Source organism: Tyto alba, unplaced genomic scaffold (genome assembly GCF_018691265.1).
Source record: "Tyto alba isolate M040663 unplaced genomic scaffold, T.alba_DEE_v4.0 Super-Scaffold_33, whole genome shotgun sequence".
NCBI classification, from domain to species: Eukaryota; Metazoa; Chordata; class Aves; order Strigiformes; family Tytonidae; genus Tyto; species Tyto alba.
This window is the reverse complement of record NW_024881308.1, coordinates 10,229,257-10,251,193: the sequence shown is the minus strand read 5'-3', so window position 1 is coordinate 10,251,193 and position 21,937 is coordinate 10,229,257. Positions and strand designations below refer to the sequence as shown.

The following is a 21,937-nucleotide window of genomic DNA, read 5'->3' as shown; positions in this document are numbered from 1 at the left end:
GCTCCTTGCAGGTGAGACTCCCTTCAGGCCAGGATTTGGCCCTGTACCTATGAAACATGCCTAAACCATTAACTGTTCTTCCGAGGAAAGTGGCAGAGGACCCTGCGCGCTGGAGTTAAGTCAGAAAGGCTAGACAAAGCCCTGGGGAGAGGTCTGCGGGGAACAAACCTGTATTGGCAGACAGCAAGATAAATTGGATGATCTAATAGTCCTTTTCCATCTCTAAGTTTTATGATTCATTTGTTATTTTAGCCATCTATATATATTTTTTATTTTACCCTAGAGGGGTTTCTTGAAATGTGTGCAATATATTCCTTTAAAAAAAAAAAATCACTTAAAAAAAAAAATAAAAATGTCAGTGTTGCAGGATCCAAGGCACTGTCTCATAAGTGTATTCGCTAATGAACTGCCCGGTGTGTAGAAGTTGAAGGGTGGCTCCTGCAGGTCAGCCGTGGGTGCGTGTGGGCGTGGGACGGTCACGCCAAGGGGCAGGCGGTGGGGCGAGGAGGGTGCAGGGCCTTTCGTCGGCTTTGGCTCTGCACAGTGGGGATGGGTGGCTGAAGGAGGGATGGGTGATGCCCTGGTGGTCCCTGTCCTCCGTGCCAAGCTGCAGAGACCCCGAGAGGGCTTGGGAAAGGCCGGAGGTTTGGAGGAAATCAGAGGAGAAGGGTGACAGCAGGGTGAGGGGATGCATCCTGCACTTTCCTCCCCTCTACTCTCCCTACCACCCGCGTGGGGACAACTGCCCTCTCCTTCAGTGACCGGCGAGCCGTGGGTGGCACGGAAAGGCTGCAGCAGCGCGGGGAGGTGGCTCAGCCCGTGGCACCACGGCTGCCCGCGGCCGCTCAGCCCCGCGGTGGGCTCGCTGTACCTGTCCTCACGGCGAGGAGGAGCAGCGGCAATTAAATACGGCTAACAGGTGATCCTGTATCCATCGAAATTTAATGAGTACGAGTCTCAGGAATCTCTGCCACGGAGAGCTTTGACTCATCGGCAGTAAATAACCCATCGCGGCCGGGGCGGCGGCGGCGTGTGCTGCCGCACGCGGGGGTGTGACACATCGCCCCGCTCGGGGGGACGTTACGGGGGACAAGGGAGTGCTTAGGGAAACTAAGTGTTAAACAGAGCCATCCGTCTGAGGGGGAGCACTTGAGAGAAGGGTGTTTGGTATCTCAATCATGCCTGGTTTATGGCTAGCGAGCCTTGAATTTGTGTGACAGCAGCCCAATGCCTTGCTGTAGATTACACCATAAATAACGCAGGCATGGAGTGGTCAGAGGAGCCAGATGAGGAAAAGAAAAAGATCTGTAGAAACAAATGCAGGGTGGTGTAGTTGGATTTTTTTTTTCTTTTTCTTATTTTAAGTGATTATTATTTAAGGGAAAGGAGGCTGCTAGAAATTGTTCATGAGTTTTACTGAAAGAGGCACATTCTTGTGGTTTTATTCTCCCACAGCCTCTCCAGGTCAGTCTTTTTCTTTCTCTGCTGAGAAAGAAAGGGGGAATAAAAGAAAGAAAGAAAAGAAAAACCCACACAAAAATCAATCCATCAAATGTCATTACAGATTTATTAAGCCTGATGTAGAAAGACTTTTAACAGTAACATCTTCAGAAAGCATAAAAAGAGCACTTCTGTTCAGTCTTGTGCTTTGAAAATCTAAATATATTTTTATCATATAAATAATTCTTTTCATGTTTTAAGTGCATCTGTTTTTTTTTTTTTCCTTTTCAAATTTCCATTTTACAATTGGCCAAAACTGAAGTCTGCATTGACTGAAATGAAGCCATTTGCAAAGCTAATGATGTTGTGAAGCATGTCTATGGTGAACCATATCAGCTAGATTTCAGAAAGGTAGTTCAATGAGTGCAGCATTAAAATGAGGGACAGCCTCCAGCAAAATCATAATTGAACACACCCAAGTCCTTAATGTCTGCAGTTGGGTTTCCTGATGCAAATTACGATAACATTTCAGATGTGAGCAGTCGCTTTCCAATAGCTGCAGTGGAAAAGAGACATTTTATGCCACAAAGGAAAGAATTACCATGTTTAAAAATGTAAATAATATATGTATAGAAACCTTTTTTATGGAAATGAGGCATTCAGGATTATGTGAACAGTTTGGGCTATTTTTTTTTTCCTTTTAAACACAACAGATAAAGATGTGTGATCTATTATTCAGGGCTTTAATTACAGTTCTAAAACTGCAGTGATTTTATTAAAAAAAAAAAAAATCCCTGGGCATAAAAAGTAATGTTTTCTGTGGTAAAGTTGAGGGATTTCTTTTTTCTTTTTTTTTTTTTTTTTTTTTTTTTACAATGTATTTACCGTGGTAAAATACAGAACAAAAAATCACCATTAATAGATTTCAATGCTGCAAAATCATACACAGAAATACATCTTAAATGCACTGGAATACAGTCATCTTCCTGTAAATCAGAAAAGGCCTTATATAAATAGGTTTGACCTGATTTAAATTTAATGAGATACATAGTCCTGATTGTTAATAATTGGTGTGGGGGAACCCAAAACAATAAAAGCAGTAATCTCCTCTAGTATAAATTATACAAATTTATTTAGCAATCAACCAAAAGGGGGGGGGGGAAATGCCATTAACATTATCAATTTGTTTAGTTGAAGTTAGTTATAACAAGCAAATAATCTGGAGCCTTGCTGGCGGCTGGGCTGGGCGCAGGCGGCGAGGCCGCTAGGTGGTACGGTCCCCCCGCAGAAAGGGGCTTGCGCTGCACGGCCCATTCATAATCATCAAAACCAAGTGAAACATGGTTTTGATTAAAACAGCCTGTTGGCTCAATAATCTTAGTAATTTTAAAAACATCCTTAATGTGGAAGAAGAACACTGCAATGTCAGAAATGGCCTTGGGGCCCATTATAAACAGCAACAAAATAAATAAGGAGGAGAAATGAGAGGTCATGAAAACAAAATTAAGCTAATGTTTCAAATTTTGACAATTATGAATTGTTCCTCCAAGAAGACATTAAAAAAAAAAATTCAGGCACTATTAGATAAAATACAAAGAGAATAATTGTACATGTATGAGTTTTCCCATGGGACTAAGCATGCTTTAAAAGCAAAACTTGACTTAGATTTCCCCTCTTCCCCCCGCCCCCCTTTATAGCCAGCAATTGGGCAGGTCTCATGCAAACACAGACTTGCTTCTCAGAGGTCCTGCAAAAACTCATCTCTAATTCCTTTGTGAGCCACTAAAAGATGATGGCCAAGAAAACAAACAAACAAACAAAAATTACAAGCATATTTTCTATACAAAAAAAAAAAAATCCCCCATCATGGACCAATTTTTGTAGGAAACTGAAACAAGCAAATATAACAAAATCTGTGTTCATAACATGGCAATATAGTTAATATATACAAATATGTACAGTATAAAAATGCATCAAAGGCGCAACTTTTCATCCAAACAAGCTGCAGTGCACAATGAAAAGCAGCTTGGCCCCCCCTCCACTCTAAGTATACAGGCAATATATTCTATACAGCATGCACTTGTTACAAAATTAGTGCATAAGCACTGAAACATTCTACAGATAAAGTCACCGTGAGTCCTCTCGGAAAGGAGTCCCATTTGCGCTGTTAATATAAAAAATGTGTTTAATCTTTCCTTTTTGCAATTTGTAGTATATACATTTTTTTTTTTTAAGAGAAATGAGCTTTTGATTCTTTTTTTTTTTTAATTTTTTAAACAAAATTCTAGACCTAACACCACGGGTCACAGATGTAACCTGAAGATGCTGCCAATAGCAAACTTACTACATACCACAAGCGCTGGGGCAGAGCAAAACCGTCAAATTTACTATTATGGTCAACTATGTTCTATTATTTAAAATGGGGGTGGATCTCTCATGATTCGTGCTGACATATTCAAGATAATAAAACCCAAAACTAATGTACAGAAAAAAACCCAACAACAAAGGATTAATAAGTGGTGCCTGAGCACTAGACAAAAGGGCACATTGTACCAGAGACATATGACAGTGAAGTACCCTGAGCCAAATAAGAACTGTTTAGCTTGTCAGCTTTTGCAACCTGTATTGCACATTCCAGCATTTGCTGCATTATAAAGCCAAAATACTGCATTGTACATCCTGAAGATATCTGCTGCTTTGCTTAGTGCCAACAGTGCCCAGCTGTTACTTCAGCCACAGACTCGTTGCCTGTTTATAAATAGATACCCACACGCACACAGCTACAGTGTGCCGGTGTGTGCACAAGTATGTCGATGTATACAGGGGGTAGGTATCTGTATATAGCTGCATATCTACCTAGATATATACAGATATGTATTTTTTTTAATGTTACATGGACCAGTTAGTAATTGAAAACATTGCCCATATAAATCTTCCACATTTGAGACAATTGCATGGATGTTTAAGTACTGTAAATACAACCCTCACCTGGGGCTGATGCCCACGTGGGGATGTGGCTTTCAAGGGAAAGCATTCCTTGCATTTAATGTAGCTGCATTTTTGCAAGATGTTATTTTCATTTGCTTTTTAAAATATTGATCTTTTTTTCCTGCTACCTCATCTAAGCAGTCTAATGAAAGAATCTGTTGCCTTTACTTAGATCAAAAAAAGGAAAAAAAAAAGTTTGCTCAGCTAGATGGTATGAACTCAAGCGGAGATGTACGATCTGCCAGGATTAGTATTTAATCTGTTGTCTCAAACAGGGCTTTTTACAAAGGCCTGAAGACATTTCATGAGCTGAGAGTGATGATGAACTGGAAGTTTATTACTCTGCAGTTAAGTCCAGTGGTACAGCTATTTCACTTTTAAAAACACTCTCAAAGAAAATATTGTACAGACACTTTGGTAAAAGAAACAACAGTGTCACCTTAAACTTTATCTATTCTTCACATTTTTGCCGGCATAGTTAATAAAAAATGACCACTAGTGTAGACTGAAGTATACCGGGATAAAAGTGCTTGCACTGGTATAAAAGTGGTCCAGCAAAGCAAAATAAGCTGTACCAGTATAAAGTGCTTTATAGCGATACAACTGTTTTCACATTAGGACTTTTACCAGCATAGTCACATCAATAACAAAGTTTTGCAATCACTTCCCTGACATAACTATAAAACTTATGAAGTGCAGACCGTGTCTTAGATGTAATCTGCACGGAGCTGGAGACTTTGCTGAAGTTGTTTTCAAAACCATCTAAACATGTTAGGAATCCAAGGTTAGGACCACGAGGACAGTGTTTGGCGCCGTGTAGCCAGAGGGTAAATATACTGAATTAATTCGAAGGAGTAGCTCTGGATTTACACCAGAATACATGAATTCGGAATCTGGCTTCTGCTTTTTAGCAGCTGGTATAAATAAAGCTGAAGACTGACACGAAACCGGAGGGAGGCGGTGGCAGGGACGACCAGGACCGTGCCGGCGGGATGCGGCAGCGCGCGCGGGATGCACACCCTCTCCCCGGGCTTTCACGCTTGGCCCGTGTTCATTTGCAAAGGTATGTTGGCTTCTGTTATTACTGTAAGCCCACTATTTTTATTTTTTGTTTTCTCTCGCTTTCCTTCAGGAGTCAATTGGAGAACAAAATCCTAAATTCTACGTGCCTGAGTGAAGTCCACCACTGCAGGAAATAATTAAGAAAAGAACAAAAAAGAAAATCCAGGGAACATTTCTCTCTGGAATCACTACCTAGTGGCTCATCCAGGGCTGTCAACAGAAAGACTTATCTTGACTTCAGGTGCTGGCAAGTCAGGATCTCAGTTTGATGAAATGTGAATTGAAATCTGCCTTTAGATGCATGTCATTTATTCTTTAGCTACAAGTTTCAAAACGTTACATTTACTGTAGTCCAACCTGTCACATATGAAAAAGGCTCAGTTTACACCTACCAATGCCCAGCTCAAACTCTTCAGCACCATTACTGAAAAGTTCTTAGTGAAATTCAGTAACCTTTTGCTGATCATTTCCAACCAAGGACAGGGGTTTGGCAAAAAGGAAAGTTGCAACCTGGGGATAAGTTGTGAGAGGTATCAGTAAAACCAGGCCAGCAAGACCACAGTGTTGTTGATCCTGTTGTGACTTTGAAACCCAGAGAGAACCTGCTCTGAGGTCTCCTCTTAGGTGGCCAGTACACAGGAATTACAACTCTATGTGGCTTCTAAATGCAGTTTCTTGGGAGCAAAAATAATATATCAGGTTGTACTGTAAGAAGATGGGCACATACCAGTGCTTTTTCAAAATATATGGAGGTGGTTATATCCGCGCTCTTGCTTGGGGACAGATGGCCTTTAAAGCCTGCTGTAATTGCAACATATTGATCTGGAATCTGTGATCAATACTGTCTTTATAGAGAGAATTTTAAATATAAATTGCATCGTATATCTGTTTGTGAAGACAAAAGTCCTATGTGACGGGGACCCACCTCTACTTAGCCGAGGTGCTTTCTCCAGCCTGAGAGTTACAATGGCAAGCAGAGAGGGGACAGGGATGGTGTCCTCAGCCCAGCTGAACCCCCGGGTGACAAACAGAGTAACTTCTTCTCTGGGAGGAAATCTCTGACAAAAATTAGGTTGCCATCTTTCATTCCCTTGTGTTTCCTCAACAGGTTTGATTGCAGGATAATATCCGCGGCAAGGCCAAACTGCGGGCTGACCTGAGCTGCTGTGCTTGAACCAGAGCAGCACCTCCGTGGCGGGTTCAGGCCATTAGTAATTAGCAGGGAGCAATGTTGTAGAAAGCAAATGTCCCCTCGGTGGCTCTCAGCCAGAGGCTGCCACGGGCCCAAACTCTGTTACTGTTGTATTTTCCCGATCACTGAGGGCAGCTTGCTTTCCGCGCAAAGCCTGCACGGACGCTTCCCAGTGGGATCATCCCCCTCTATTTTAGGAACTGAACTGGTCAATAAATATGGCACTTTAACAAAACACGATTAAGGAAAGAAAAAAGACTAAAAATTAGGAAAACAATCCTTGCCATCTGAATGTGTGGCAGTTGACTCAATAGCCTGTAAAACTTTCTTGGAAGGCTTCAACCTCTATTGTGTTAATATATAATTATTGATTTTTAAAATTACTTCTTATATCCTCCATGATCTCTAAAAAAGCTAGGGAGGTCAGTCTTGTAAATACTTTTACAAGTAGGTAATAAAACCCATGATAAGTTGCATTGACAAGTAATTACTGGGCAGGTTTGTTAGCAGATTGTCAAAGATTTTTTTTTAAACCAACAATTATTATTGTACTAATGACAGCCATTTTTAAAGTTAAGTGTCCTTCTCCCTCTCAGCTTAAGTAATAAGAGCCTGGAAAAAACACTTGAGACTGATCCACTGAAATTCTTATATATTAGCCTCCAAAGAGATGCTAATTATATCTCCCCCTTTTAAAACAGAACATTTTTTTTAAGGTGATATGGCTTATTTTGACATGGATGGTGGCGGGAAGGGAGCTATGGTTTCTGAATAAATCTCTCAAAGCAGTGTGTAAGGGTAACAATTCTTACTGCTTTATTGCAGTGCAAGAGCATAAACAGCTTGGATATGTGGTGTATCAATATGCCACTTGTTAATAAGCAAGGACGTGAATCATAAATATTCGGCTGTTTGATCACCAGGCTTTTAATTAATGTTTTGATGATCTCCAATAAGAATAAAAGTCAGAACGATAGATATTGAGTAGATACGACAGAGAAAAGATGCAATGATTTTCTGTGTTACCTGATTTATATGACAGATAAACTATTAACTCATCCAGTTTCGTACAGAGAAAGAGAGAGGAGAGAGGTACATTTTCTTTTTTTATATCATATTGTAAAAAAAAAAAAAAAAAAACCCCACTTAATTCAAATGTGTATCTAAAATGTTCCCAGAGGACAGCAATGCAGGCAAAATAATCAAGGTTTAGCACTGTGTAATAAAGGTTTGTGGCCAGATTTTAAATGAAGTAGCTGTTCCCACACTTGCCTGTGCTGGAGCGAAGCCTCCTGAGCAAAACACGCTGCTGGGCCGGAGACCTCCCACGGGGGGACCGGCCCTCCCTAAAACCTTGAGAGAGGTTTTCAGCTCCGGGATCCCAGGTGCCAGCACAGCTGGGGCTGGGGCGGCTGATGGTGGAACCGTGTTTCCTATCGTCACCACGAGCCCACTGCTCACCAGCTCCGGGGCACCAGGAGAGCTTCTTTTCTGCCAAAACTGAGCAGCTGGTTCCCTGAGGACCCCCAGCCCTGGATGCTGCGGGCTGGCCGGGGCTGCAGGGCCACCGTCTTGCGGGAAGAGGGCTCCTTGCTCCCGGCAGCAGCCCGGGTTGGCGGCCGTGTGGCTCGGCCACAGCCGCAAGCGGCAAAACATGTTGCACGGAGGGGTCCTGCCCAAGCAGACGGCAAAATGCCCGGCTGCGACAGGGCGCAGGGTCGGGGGTGTCTGAAGTTGGGGGGAACTTCACCCGCTGGATGCTGCAATAAGCCAAATATTTTTCTTAGAGCATCTGAAAGCTTGGGGAAGTGAGCAGGGCTGGAGATACGCATGCAGTTTCTCCCAAGTGGCATTTTACCGCGGCACTCGCTGCCTTTGGGTCCATGCCGCAGGACCTACCTTGTGCAACTTCACTTAATAACTCTGAACGGGCTGCGCAATTTAACAGCTTCTGAGGAGCTCGATGCTAATGCATTGATTTTGCTTTAATAGAATTTTGTTGTCAATGGTCGGTGCTCAGCACGGTGCAGGCTTCAATCTTAACCCATCTGAAGGCTCTGCTCGTTTCCAGTTGAGCTCCGTTCATTTCCAGTTGAATAGGTTAAGCAAAGACAGACCTCACTGTTCTCAATTCACTTTATGATCCTCCCATCATAAAAAATAATATCAGCACCTTGCTTTTCATGTCAGAACTACATTTGAGCTGCTATTCCCTATGCCCATGAGTAAATCCCATAAAAGCCGCCCCGTTGTACTGTCGCTATTTTTCCTTGTGGATGATTGATTGATGGATGAGTGCTGACACTTCAATGAAGCTATTTCGACTGCCATCTCAATCCGATGATGTGAGGGGTATATTTTCTGTCCATGCCTCATTACTTCAGAATGACATTCCTGGAACTTCATTTACTTTTTCCCTCCTTCCCTCAAGCGCCATATTTTTTCCCATCTAGGTTATGCATGCCATAAAAAAAGCAATTTGCTATTATATGTGGCATAAGGGCAACACTTTCCCTAGGAGGTAAATAAGAAGGGCCTTTTTTTCTCCTCCATGTTGAGTTTAGGGATCATGTCAAAATTTCCCAAACTGTGCCAAAACAGGCCCGTCTGCACACGCCACAGGGAAAGCAGTAAACATATTTAGTCTGATTTTGTGAATGCTGCACTTCAATTATATCCTTGAAGATCTAAACCAAAACAATACTAAAAGATAACCTGAAGCCCTCTCTTATTTGAGAAAGATCCTCTTCTCAACCTGTGCCTAGCATACTTTGAATATTTCATTGGCAATGGAGTAGCGATTTACAACTTGATCCAGACTTATTTTTCCTTTGAGAATAAGGGAAGTTCATCATTAAATGCAGAGATGGATTTGTCTACTGGAGGTTGCTTTTGCTGCGAGGAAATGCTCAGCGAGAGTAAACAGGGCTGTGCCTGATTTTCCAAGCAGTGCACTAGGTAACGTGAGACTTCTGACATTAGCATATCCTGGAAGACGTTGTGAGTTGACTCGGGACCCGATTTTAATCTGTGTAATACAGTATTCCCGTTAATAATAATGTATAATTAAGACATCCGTTAAAAATCCATAACGTTAATTTAATGGAGAAAATCTAATACAGTTCTATTGGAATTTTTACGTTAAATTAACTTTAACGGGCTTTTAATGGATGTCTTAATTAGATCTCATTATTAACGTGAATATTCCACAAATTAAAATTGGGACCTCAAAGTTTTAATGAAAAAAGTTACAAGCACAAATTTGAAATTGCCATCTTTGTAGCCCCCTTCTCCCCAGGTCTCGGTTGACTAGAAGACAGCTGTGCTCGCCAGGCTGTCCGCGTCGGCAGGACGAGCCAGGCTGGATGGGGAGCGTGAAGACCAGATTCTGATCTCATTCACGGTGGCATAAATCCAGTGTAACTCCACTGACTACAACAGAGAGCTTTAGATTTACACTCACCTAACTGAGAAAGGAATTCTACTTTTATTTTTTTATATCTATATATAGATATTTACATAGCGATATTTATATATAGATATACCTATATTTATATAATGTTCAATAATCTAACAATAGTACTTTCGTTTAAAAATCACTCCATCGCATATGTCTCATCATAAACCGTAATGGAGATTTAAATATATATATATATCTGAGGAATAAAACAAACTGAAAATAATCCATTTTAAACAAATCTTTGGCAGCAACATGGTTAAGCATAACTATTTGAACAACTTGCACAGAAGATTAACATTGTTCAGAGGTTTTTTGGCTCAGAATCTGTTTTAACTTAATAATTCTTGTACTTACTGTGATGTATTGATCCCTAGTGCAATGACTGGATTGGGCAACCCAGGTGCAACAGTAATAGCTGCACAGAATAGAAACATTTCCTTTAGACAAACTATCCCAAAGGGGTTATAAATAGGAAATGGACATTACCATGAAAAGTAAAGCTTCCAATGTGACTGCATCTTGTGTAGCACACTTGGACATTAAACTATGAAGAATTTTTTTTTTCCTGTCAAGTGTTACAAATTGACGAAATAAGTACATCAATGTTCTCAGTCATTATCTTACTTCAGTGGCACTTTGTTTTAGTGACAGCAAAAAGGGACAGTGGAGACCAGACAGCCCCAGTGCAGTTTATCAATGAAAACCTAATATCGTCCAATAGCAGGGGAGTGGAAATCAATACTTCATTACCAAATTGTTAGTGAGGATGAAGAAGAATAGCGGGAGTTTTTTGGCAGTCTTCTCGGTCCGGGTTGTTGTGAGTTCAATGTCAGGATCGGAGTGACGCACAGGAGCAGGCTGGGTGCGGGAAGCCTGGGCTGGAGAGCTGGAACTAAGGCATTCGTCCTGCAAGCAGAATAATAATAACAACTATTGTTACCAAGTTTCTAATCACGATTCCGGATTTTATTGAAAATGTACTTTTATCTATAGAAATTTCTGGGAGTGAGTCAGCTTTGCTTTACTTTGCCCACCCATTGGCTCACAAGAAGCAAGGACACAGAAGTGTGAATAAAACCCCCCAGATCCTTATGCCCGTAACCGTGCAGGGATTAGTGGGTAAACTCCAGCTGATGCTGTGGCTCTGCCAGCCCGCTGCACGTGTTACTCTGCATCTCTGCTTTTCCCTCATGTTGCTTCAACCTGGACAATATAATGAGCTTCTTTCGACTACCAGCCAAGAATATACTCTAAAATCCTCATGGTGAGTTGGGCATCTTGAAACCCACGTTGTGTTTAATTACTCGACTATTGCTGTGTTATTTCTGGTTGTTTTGGCACCTCCTCAGCATTAAAAGCTGCTGTTCCTCCAATGGACCTTTTCCATTCTGCAGCTACTAAAAGTGCTAAGTGACTCAAGTTGTGAAGTTACTTCTACACAGAGACAGAAGGTGCTTGTTTTATTTAATTTCAAGATGTGGGTTTAAAAGTTCAGCCCAAAGTTGAGTTCTGTTTTGCTTACAACCTGGAAGAAAGATACTGAGAAAAAACAGTAGAAAAAACAACTGGAAAAATAGGGTGAGAAATGAGGCAGGCAATAAGTAGAGTGAAAGTCAATCTGGAGAGAGCACAGAGAAAATAAGACCAGCAGTGGACAAAGAGAAATATGTTACTGAGAAATATATTATCTGTTCAAGGCCACGGACATTTCAGCAAACACAAGTCAAATCCTGTGGTGTGTTCCCTGTGTTCTGGCTAAATCAACTGGAAATTCAGTAGTAGCTTTATTTAAAGTAAAATAAACTCAGCTTTTCAAAAAATTCCATATGAAAACAAAAAAGTCCATTGACTTCATGCTAGTTAGTTTATAATTTGGTTTGCTTTAAAATATCTTCACCTTTCCAGTTTTCACAGTGATGCTGAGTTTTGCATTGGCAACCCAAACCTGCTATGGAGAAATTGTTGGAAGGGAAGAAGAGGTTTTGGCAGCTGAATGTAGAGACTTTTGGCAACTGAGGATGCACAGAAATCAGTTTGAAATCGTGGTGAATACCTTCGATTGTTATTCCCACTTAAAGGATATTAAAAGCAGTCCATGTTGACACTTTAAAATGTTGTCTTTAGTTTTCAGAGGTAAGGCTCCAGAGCAATTCACACCTTGCAAAGCTATTATTCTTCACTGCAAACGGACAAAACCGTGTCAGTTTAGACCTTGTTCAAATTTTAAAGAAATCCAGAAGCCTTCCTTACTATTGTAACACCTAGAGCTGAAATGCAGTAATGCCATGAGCTGGCTCTGCTTCTTCGGTCAAGGTCTCAGCTGCAGAATCACCCTCTGCAAATGGTCCAAGTGCAGACTGCGGAGGTGACACAGGCATTTGATTTTACCTTTCCGAGTAGATTTTTGCAGCCCTCACCAGGATGGAAAGCAACCTGTGTCATGCCACCCCAGTCCTGCCTTGGATCAAATCAAGCTCTGTAGCCGCTCTGACATGCAGAGCATCTGCCTAACTCATGGGTATGGGACACAGACACTGTGGGCTGGTCCTGCATAGGCCAACACGAGGGGCATTGGTGAAACAGCTGAGTGCAGGAGCAGTAACTCTTGATTAATTCAACCCTGCCTCCAGCATGTCGTTAGGACAAGTAAGCAGCATGTAGTATTACTGAAAGTGCTAAATCTGGGAAGGAGTTTTGGTTTGAAGCAAAGTAACTGCAGAGTACTGGTTCTCTGCCAGCGGGAAATATTTATCAAGGGCTTGGATTGGAAAAATGAAAAGCCAAACTCCTGCCTCCTTTTCTTTTAAATTCATTGTGAGGAAGATTCTTAAACTTTTGTATTAGACCAGCTGTAAAATCATCTCAGTAATACTCCTGGTTGCTCCCACATCACAAGGTGGAGCATGCACAGAGAAACATGAAGGGCACTGTTAACCCTTGGCAGAGCTCTTCAGAGGCACATCAGTCAGGGTGTAGGTCCACAAGAAACTCTTCTAGCAACAAACCTGCTTCAGAAGCTCTTGCCCCTCCCTATCATTTCCACCCCACGGTGTGATACAACCTTCACTGTGTCCCTGCAACCACCCCAGCTGAAAACTGGATCCGTCCCCACTGTGGCTCACAAGGGGTCACACAAGCACTTCCAGGAGGAGTCCCCAGTGCGAGGCTGGGACTGCACAGCCGATGGGGAAGGGTGGAAACCTCTTCAACTGGTTTTGCTGCTGGAGGAAAGATAAGATGGAACAAGACACCTGGGAGCTGGAGGGGATTCTCTGCACTGCTGCGTGTGTGCAGGCAGTTTTTGGTTTAGCACTGCTATAAAAGCCATTTGTGACAATTGTATAAGCTTTTGAGACTAAGCGTCCATATACTTGACTAATGGCTACATCTATGCATGACTAAAATCAATTGGGACTTGGCATTGATTTCAATGGGATAAGTACTTCACCCCTAGGTCTTTTGGCCAACCAGAGTCTCCATCTTTGTGTTTTTTTTTTTTTTTTTTTTTTGCTTCTTTTTTTTTTTTTTACATTGATATAACTGCAGGCTGGGACAGGACTTTGGGAAATTAATTAGTGTGAACCCTGATCAATAAGGGTCATAGTTTATGTATTTCATTATCAAGTCTCTAAGAGATTCAGGGAGTATGTGGAGAGCTTGTCACCTGCAGTCTAGGGCATAGCAGCTTGGATGTTCAAACTGCACTTGATGGGCAAAGCTGGTAGCTTCCTGAGCATTTGTTGAAATGTAGTTCAATCTGTACCACAAAGAAAACTCTACTGTTGAAGTTATGTTATGAAAATGAAGTTGAGGAAGGTCATTATGCTGATGTCTTTTACAGCATATGTGAAATATCAGTTGCAGATACTGAAGCTTTGCTTTTATTTAACATTATTTATCAAGTCCATCAACAGATGTAAAAAAGTTGTATCTATTTTAATGCAGATGTGTCAGGACTCAGGATTCCTTCTAACATTCACCTTCCCACTCCTTGTCCATGGCACAGATTTCTTCTCCTCATTCAAATCTTGCCGTAAAAGCGCAGCTGTGAAACCTTTGAAATAGGAACTCTCAAACATGTCTGCAATCTGAGACAACTGTCGACTGTATGTCAACAGCTAATCGTGCTGTGTCCGGCCTCCGCGGGCTGGCACCAGCGCTGCTCAGCTCTGCTCCTTACCCCGCACAGCTCCTGGCTCACGAGCGCAGTGGGGAGCTCGCTCTTTCTTTCAAGCACACACATGCCAAACCCCATGATCTCACTTGCTCTCTAGTCTCCTTTCCCACTTTTCTCTGTGGCCAAAAGCCACACTAACTGAATGATGCAGCTTCCCTGGGGAGTAGGACATGGGCTGTCCACTCATGGGGTGGTTTTCAAGTCCTTTGCTTGGGGATTCCTGTCACTGTTTGCTTTTTGGGTTGTGCAGGAGAACACTGACCACTTCAGTGGTGTGGTCCAAGGTGTGATGGTACTCTAGAGCCAGGCATCTGACAGCAGGTTCATGTGTTTATTTTTTTTTTTTTTTGTATTTCCAGATCTTTGCTAATATAATTCTATCATCTTCTATTAGTGTAATGGGATAATAAAAATGACAATATGTATCTGTGATCCACCCACCAAAGTCCATGGAAGTCTATGGATCAAACGTCTTCATGCTGCAGCTGTACCTATAGTAATAAATTGCAGGACTCTTAAAAGGCCAAATAGAAAGACACAGACAGTCCCTTTGTGGTTACCAAACATGTTATCTCTAGATGTCATTTTTGACCTACTTTTGCTAGATTTTTACAGCAGCAGAAAATCTGTTCCTTAGAGAATCATGCTCATGTGCATAATACCTAGATAGGGAGAAAAAGCAAATCTGGATATATTTTATTTCATTTAGGACTCCTCTCACCATGAATTACAGTATTACAGACTCTAAATGCCTTCTCGTTACCCATAATTATAACTAAAATTATATCAATCTAAACAGTAACTACTCAAATGATTCATCCTGATTGTAAGGAGCATGCTCTCTTAAGTTATGTCTGCCCATCCATTTTAAAGCCCTGAGGCAGGAACAGCTTTCCAGAAGGTCATTTAACAGCACATTAAATAAATAAATAGAACATACTTGTTTCAGAAAACACACTCTAGTAGGGTGGGAAAGCATTTTGGGAGAGGTAAGAATAACCCTTGTGAAAACTAATACTTTCAGCCTTTCTTCATTCTTGCTGAGGGTGCAGCACACACCCAGACACATGCAGAGGCTCCACGTGATGCCAGCAGGCAGGTCCCTCACGCCCCTCACAGTGAAGGTGTCGTGCCCAGAAGCTGCTCTGTGCCCTGCGTAGAAGTATTAGCAGCTGAGCGTGGGGAGAGGGTGACACACCAGCACAACCCACCGTGGGTCCCAGCAGGTCCCTGAGCTCCTCATCACCTGCAGAAGGCACCAGACTTCAGGCATTCAGCCCATGCTGTCCGCCACGGAGAGGGGAGTGTGGAAAAAGGTCTCCTTTATCGTAAAAGTAAAACATATTTCTGTTCCGTGATCTAAGCTTATGAGAATGCGGGACAAGATAATGGAAAAGAAATGTGGGCTCTAGCTCAGATGTTCCTGGGGTGTGTCTGCTGAAATACAAAATTGTCTGACTGCGGTAACACCCAGGTGGAAGAATTTAGAGACCTCATTGCCTGGGATGATGGAAACTACATTTAATAAAAACTTGAAGTCATTAAGTTGTATTTATCTCAGAAAACTCTTTGCTGAAGATACTTTGTTAAGAGGCTAAGGCTAAGGTCAGATAAAAGACCTCTGGATTTCAGCAGCAAGATCATCAGAGCACTTATCTGCAGCTGGTACAGAACACCTTCCCTGTAGGAGGTCAGTGAAGTTATGCTGATTTACCTCAGCTGGCCTGGCCCAACAGTTCTGTGATATGAAAGAAGAATCTGCTTAAAATCTGCCAAAACAACCCCCCAGACCTTTCACTTTTTGAGTTTCTTGTTTTCAGAAACTTCTAATATCTGTGTGTACAGTTTCATATGACAGATTTTTTTAGCTGTGACCCTATTCGTATTATGCACAGTGCAGTGAACACAGTGATCCATCTCTGCCAGGAACTGTGGACTAATGGCTCCAAACACCATGGTTGGGCTGCACAGCTACAGCAACGCTGACATTTTAGGGGCACTCCTGTACCAATCATGCCACCTGAGACCTAAGAGAGAGATGCAAAAACTCTTCTCCATATACATTATCTTTTATGTACAAATATAGCATACAAATATATTTTTATATATAATTATATATATGTATTTCTAGACAAAAAGAAGCCCAGTCAGACCTACTGTATATGTGCAGCAGTGCCCCTCTCACCAGGGTTACTAGACATCCCTGAACAAATACAGTTAGATCCTCCAAATCCACCTGAACAACATGGTTTGTGAAAATGCTGACATCTGTTAGCCTGAGCAGTTCCCCAGAGGGCAGGCAGTTTCTTCTGTGAATGACTAGAAAAGGATCCGGGAGCATTTTAAAAGCAAGAATGATGAGACATATCCCCAAAAGACAGAGGCAAATGAAAGCCACAGCGAGGGTGGGGGTGAGTGCTACTGGCTGAAGCTGCCCCGTTCCTCCCGCCGCGTGCGACCGCTCACCAGTGCCGACTGCATGGTCAGGGTCAGAGGGCTATTTGGGCTGAGAAAAATCAGCAACCTGATTTTTTTTTTTTTTTTTTTTCCTAATAGTTTGGAGTTTGGGCAATCCAGATCTTTGCATGGGCCCAGACAGCTAAGTCAGCGATGCTGGGAGTAGGGATGGTGCAGGAGGGACAACTGGCGTTGCTGCCAGGAACAATGCATGCTCAGCCCGTCCTCGCTTCCTTCGGAGGAGCCAGGAGAAGAAAGGAAGAGAGCGAGCTGGGTGCTAAAATTCGGTTCCCACCCCCAGAGATCTGGTGTGCACGGCTTTAGGCAAATCATTTCACTTCCCTGCACGCCTCAGCTGTTTTTGCTGATAGATGGAGTCAGGCAAAAAATTGGGGCTGCAGCTCCTGTGTCTTGAGAGAGACACGATGAAATCCTGGGCTGGTGGAGGGAGTGGGATTTCTGCCATTTGTGTTGAGAGAGGCCAAGATTTCACCCCTGATCTCAGCTTGGGCCTCAAGGTGACATGGGATACACACATGCTCAGTAACAAAGAAGAGCACACATGATATCTAACAGGCTCAAAGAAGTATCCTGACACATAACTGGCCCCTGCTAATCACTTCTGCACACAGATAAAGCCTGGTACAGGGGTATCTGGACGGATCACAGGCTTGTAAAGAAAAAAAAATGAGAGAGAACATTTAATTTTTGGTTTGTTGTTTGTTGTTTTTTTTTTTTTTTTTTCCTATAAATAAAGTATAGTCATCAAATCACAATGTATTTGAGAGCACATGTTATTGACAGCCTATTCTTGGAGAAAAAAAAAGTGGATTTTTTTGGCAAAGTTTCTCTATTTGCTAAAGATTAAATTGTTCATTGTACAGGGCACCATCTGCCCTTGGAGAGAGATTTAGTTGATGGCAGCTGCAACCAAAGTGTGGAAGATATAGCTGAATTTCTGGTTTCTTTTTAACTAGCAACTGTCATTACAGGTCACATGCAAACTGTGTCATTTTCTGTGACAAGCAGGTTCTGTAGGCTTGGGTGCTTGCTACATTTTAAAATGCCACCTGCATAGATCCCAGAAGAGAAACAGCTTTTGTAACACACCTTGAAGAAAGTGAATTTAGATCAGATAAGACAAAGAAATCATGGTTGAACCGTCTGGACACTGGTGGTGGGGTCAAGTCCCAGTTTTACATAAATGGAGGTCAGGATGTACTGGCGGGTCACTTGAAGCTAGATTTCCTCAAATAATCTAGGTGCTTCAAAAGGCCAAATTGTCATCTACAAGTGTTCACTCAACTGCTGCGTAATTCCTCAGTTGCCTCCTTGTTTCTCTTGTGGCATAACTCCCACTTAGATTAAACCCCCATTTTTTCAGTTCTGAAGAGAATTTCTTAATCATCAAACTAGAGGCTACTGCGAGTGGGGTTTCTCCTACTCCCACCTACTGAGTTATGACATTAAAATGTCCAGATTCACTGCAAGACAGTAAAGGCTACTGAAGAGTGGGGAGATGCTGATCCTATCTCTGCATTCAGAGCTATTTTGATATTACACAAAACTTGTAACTGGCTGAAGCAAACATCTCCAGGAAGGAATTTGTACCTCTTCCCTCTCTCCTGAACACTGTAACTCTTCTGCAGGAGAATTATGTTCCCTTTCTCTGCTGAACAAAGTGGGAGGGGAGAAGTTAAGAGCAAACTGGTACATTTTATTAGGACTAAGAAACAAAGCAAAACAAAAAAAGCAACCCCAAACCTCTTCCCTTTCATCCCTGCCTTGCTATGAAAGTGCCTTCATATTTCCAGGCTTGCTGACAATATTTCAGGATGGTACATCACACACCATCTCCTCTGGAACAGCAGACACTGTCAGTGCTGGGAGACAACTACTCTCTGGATTGTACTTCACAAAGCTTCTGTATAAAGCATTTCTATAGAAAAAAAAGATTTTTGAAATTTGTGAGTCTCTTAGCCTTTCAGACAAGGATGAGTTCTTGTTAATTTTCTTCTGATGATTTCCATATTTTCTGCAAGAAAAACAATAGCTACTATTGCCTTAAGACAGACTGAACTAGTTGTTACATGCCTAGATATAAGATTTATTTTTTGTGAAAGAATTTGCAGGACATAAATTTGTTTTCATGCTTTTCTGTTCAGTTTAACTTTTTGGTCTTCTATCACATTTTGTCATGGTAGAATGGGATCACATTTTGAAATAGAAACTGCTACTGCTGGTAAATTTTTATCAGATCTGGCGTGATTAAATCTATGGTTTTGGATAATAAGATTTTCTTTTCAATAGGTAGAGGCTTTGCTTTTCCAGAAAAATATTGTTCATCTTTTCAGGTGTCAATGCATCTTTCTGATTGCTCCGTGATGTGCCCAGACCATCCAAGCCATACCTCCTTGGGAAGGCTCACACTTCCATGTCTCTCTCCTGCTGCAGAATAGAACCACACTCAACACTTGCCTTTACTTAGGCAGATGCACCTATTTCTCTCCATGATTTGACTAAGCTCAAGTGCTTTCAGGATTATGGTGTTTAAAGAGGCATCCAGAAAAATGCTCAAAATCTAAGACTATGCCTGTTTGGGTTACTTTTTGCACAAAGCATTAATAGGTAGAAGAGGAGGGCTGCTTATGTGAATTGGTGTGAAATATGCTGGTTTCTTCTTTCTTCGTGAGGAAGCACTTGAAACACAAATTCCCACCTTAAAAACCAAACCAGTGCGCTCAGTGCAAGCTACAAGTAAATCACCTACTCTGTGGTGCCAGAACTGCACATGCTCTTCTGCTGCTGATTTATCTACAAAATATATCACATGCCAGTTACTTGAATTAGGATCATGGGGAGAAGGGAATCATTAGAGAGTAGAAGAAACTCTAACGCATAAAGAAAACTTCTCCGTTTGTCTCCTCCACAATGCCTGTTTTATTTCCTCTTCATGCACTGACAGTACTGACGAGGCAACGGATGCTGTAATCCTACGCAATTGCTTTTGGGGGTTAGCATCATTAGGGTTGCAAATGTTTGATACAGCAATAGCTTTGAGTTTCCAGGCAGACCCTTTTTTCCGGTCACTGCAATGTGTTTAGTGGTGCTGGTAGGTGAACGGCACAGCCTGGATCAGCTATTTCACTCCTGGTGCTGTTTCTTTTGCTATCAGAGTGCCTTGAAAAGCCAGGTAAATTAGACTTGGAGAAAGGGACACTGCATCTTTGAGTAATGAGGCTGGGAAACAGGGAACACATTTTCCACTAGCTCATGTCTCACTGTATGGCATTCCGATTTCGTGACACTTCATAATAAATCATTGCTTATCACTCACATGGGAACATAACATGGTTCAAGTTAAGATTCGTTAGTGATTGTAAAGAAGAAACATGAATTGCTCTATATCAGGGCTTTTTGATCATCTTTCTGTCCACTGCAGGCATTTTTTTTATCATAATATTTACAGTAACCGTTGTTTAAAGCATAAATAAAAAGGAAAAGAAAGAGTAGAAAATATGAATAATGAAAATAAATTTATTTGTCTTATTTATGTGTTTATGTAAACATTTGGCAATTGCTTTGCACAGCAGCTTGTATTCAGTGTCACAGACTGCTACACCAACATAAGTTTCTAAAGCTGAGATTTTAAATATATATACGTAAGTGCGTGTATATAAAAAACCCCCATAAATGCCAATATATTCATTTTCTGGAGAAGAAGGTTCTAGCAAGCACATCTAGAGCTGATTTGCTTTAGCATGTCTATTGCAGGGAGAAGAGAGCCTGACCCTGCCCTGCAGTGCTGTCACCCCCCGGACCAGAAGCACAACTGGAGCAGAAACCCGGTGGCATCAGCCTGGAGATGAGGGAGAGGCGGAACCAGCTGCAAGGAGGGTGAATCCGGGCCGTTCCCTGTCAGCCCGTTGTCTGTGTCCAGGGGTCCGCCGAATGCTGTAGGAAACAGGGCTCCGTGTTCAGCCTGAGGGATGTCCGAGCGGTGGGACATCCTTGCCTCAGCTCCTGTCCCTGCGGCGAGCCCAGGGGTGGCAAAACGTGAGCTTGAAGGGGACAGGCAGTGTGGGTGTGCTCGGACAGACACTCGGGCAGATCGCTGCCTCCTCTGACCTTCAAGCGATGGATTTTTTTTTCTGTGCGCTGTAGTTCACAACGTTTTCATCGGAAGTTTAGGGAGAGGGGTGAAAAGCTGATGGGTTTACAGCTGACATCAGTAATGCTTTAGGGGAACAGTAAGTTCATTATAAAAAGACCTACAAACTGAGCAAATGGGAGCTTAATAAAATAAAGAATTATAACAAATATGCAGCAATTTTTCACAAAAAAGGAAAAAATAAATCTATTTTTTCCCTTGTGTTACAAATAGTTTTACTTTGTTTTGTTTTCTTTACCTTTTGGGTCTGACTGTGGGAAGTACCTAAAACTTTGGGATAACCCGAGAGAGATCAGATAAGGTAAATATTTGCTGCAACTATAGCTTTGATTATTCCCCCTTCAGTAATCTGCTATTTACTATATTAATCAACTATATAATGTGTCATTTCTACTGCTCCCTGGCTGAATAATTTCCAAAACTACAAACAGCTTTCGAGATAGTTGCCAGACAGGCGCAAATTAATACTTTCAGAAATTCTTCCTAGAAATATTCCCATGAACAGAAGTTTTCGCACCCTCTATTTCTGTAAAGAAAATAGAGTTGGGTTAAAAAAATTGCCAAATTATTATTTTAGACAAATTCTTGAATATATTTTTTTCCTGTTTTTATTCCAGTTTAATATTGATCTTTTATAAAAAATATAAAATATGTTATTGTTTACCTTTGCTAGAATAAGTAGCCTTGTGAGACAAGATGGCAATGGAAGTAAATATGTAGTTAACTCTTTGCAGGATTAGGGGCTTAATTTAGTAGTTACAAAAAGGAGAGACCTGATCTGCTTTTACTGAGGCAAATAGTCCCCTTGATTTGTGGGACAACTTGTTGGAGTAAAATGGCATATGACCAAGGGACTGTAAATTCAGTCTCCTGATCCATCTGATCTCTCTCCCTGACACTCCAAATCACAAGTATTTGTGTCTGTACTGGCTGCTGTATTTGATCTCCACTGTGCTCTCTTAAACTTAATTTTGCTTCTTGTGTTCATGG

The 21,937-nt window shown here is 41.8% G+C and overlaps 1 protein-coding gene across 2 annotated transcripts in view; it reads right to left on the bottom strand.

Moving 5' to 3' along the window:
* Positions 1-1,544: 1,544 nt before the first annotated feature.
* The window catches only part of TSHZ2 (teashirt zinc finger homeobox 2), a 232,236-nt gene continuing 211,843 nt past the window's right edge, over positions 1,545-21,937 (bottom strand). Inside the window, exons 3-4 of one of the 2 annotated variants that reach the window (XR_004407119.2) lie at positions 10,629-11,048; positions 1,545-1,996 (exon numbers count right to left, since the gene is read on the bottom strand). The gene's annotated coding sequence lies outside the window, so the exon portion shown is untranslated. Of the gene's footprint in view, positions 11,049-21,937 lie in introns of both variants that reach the window. The other variant, XM_032993578.2, reaches the window with a different exon arrangement.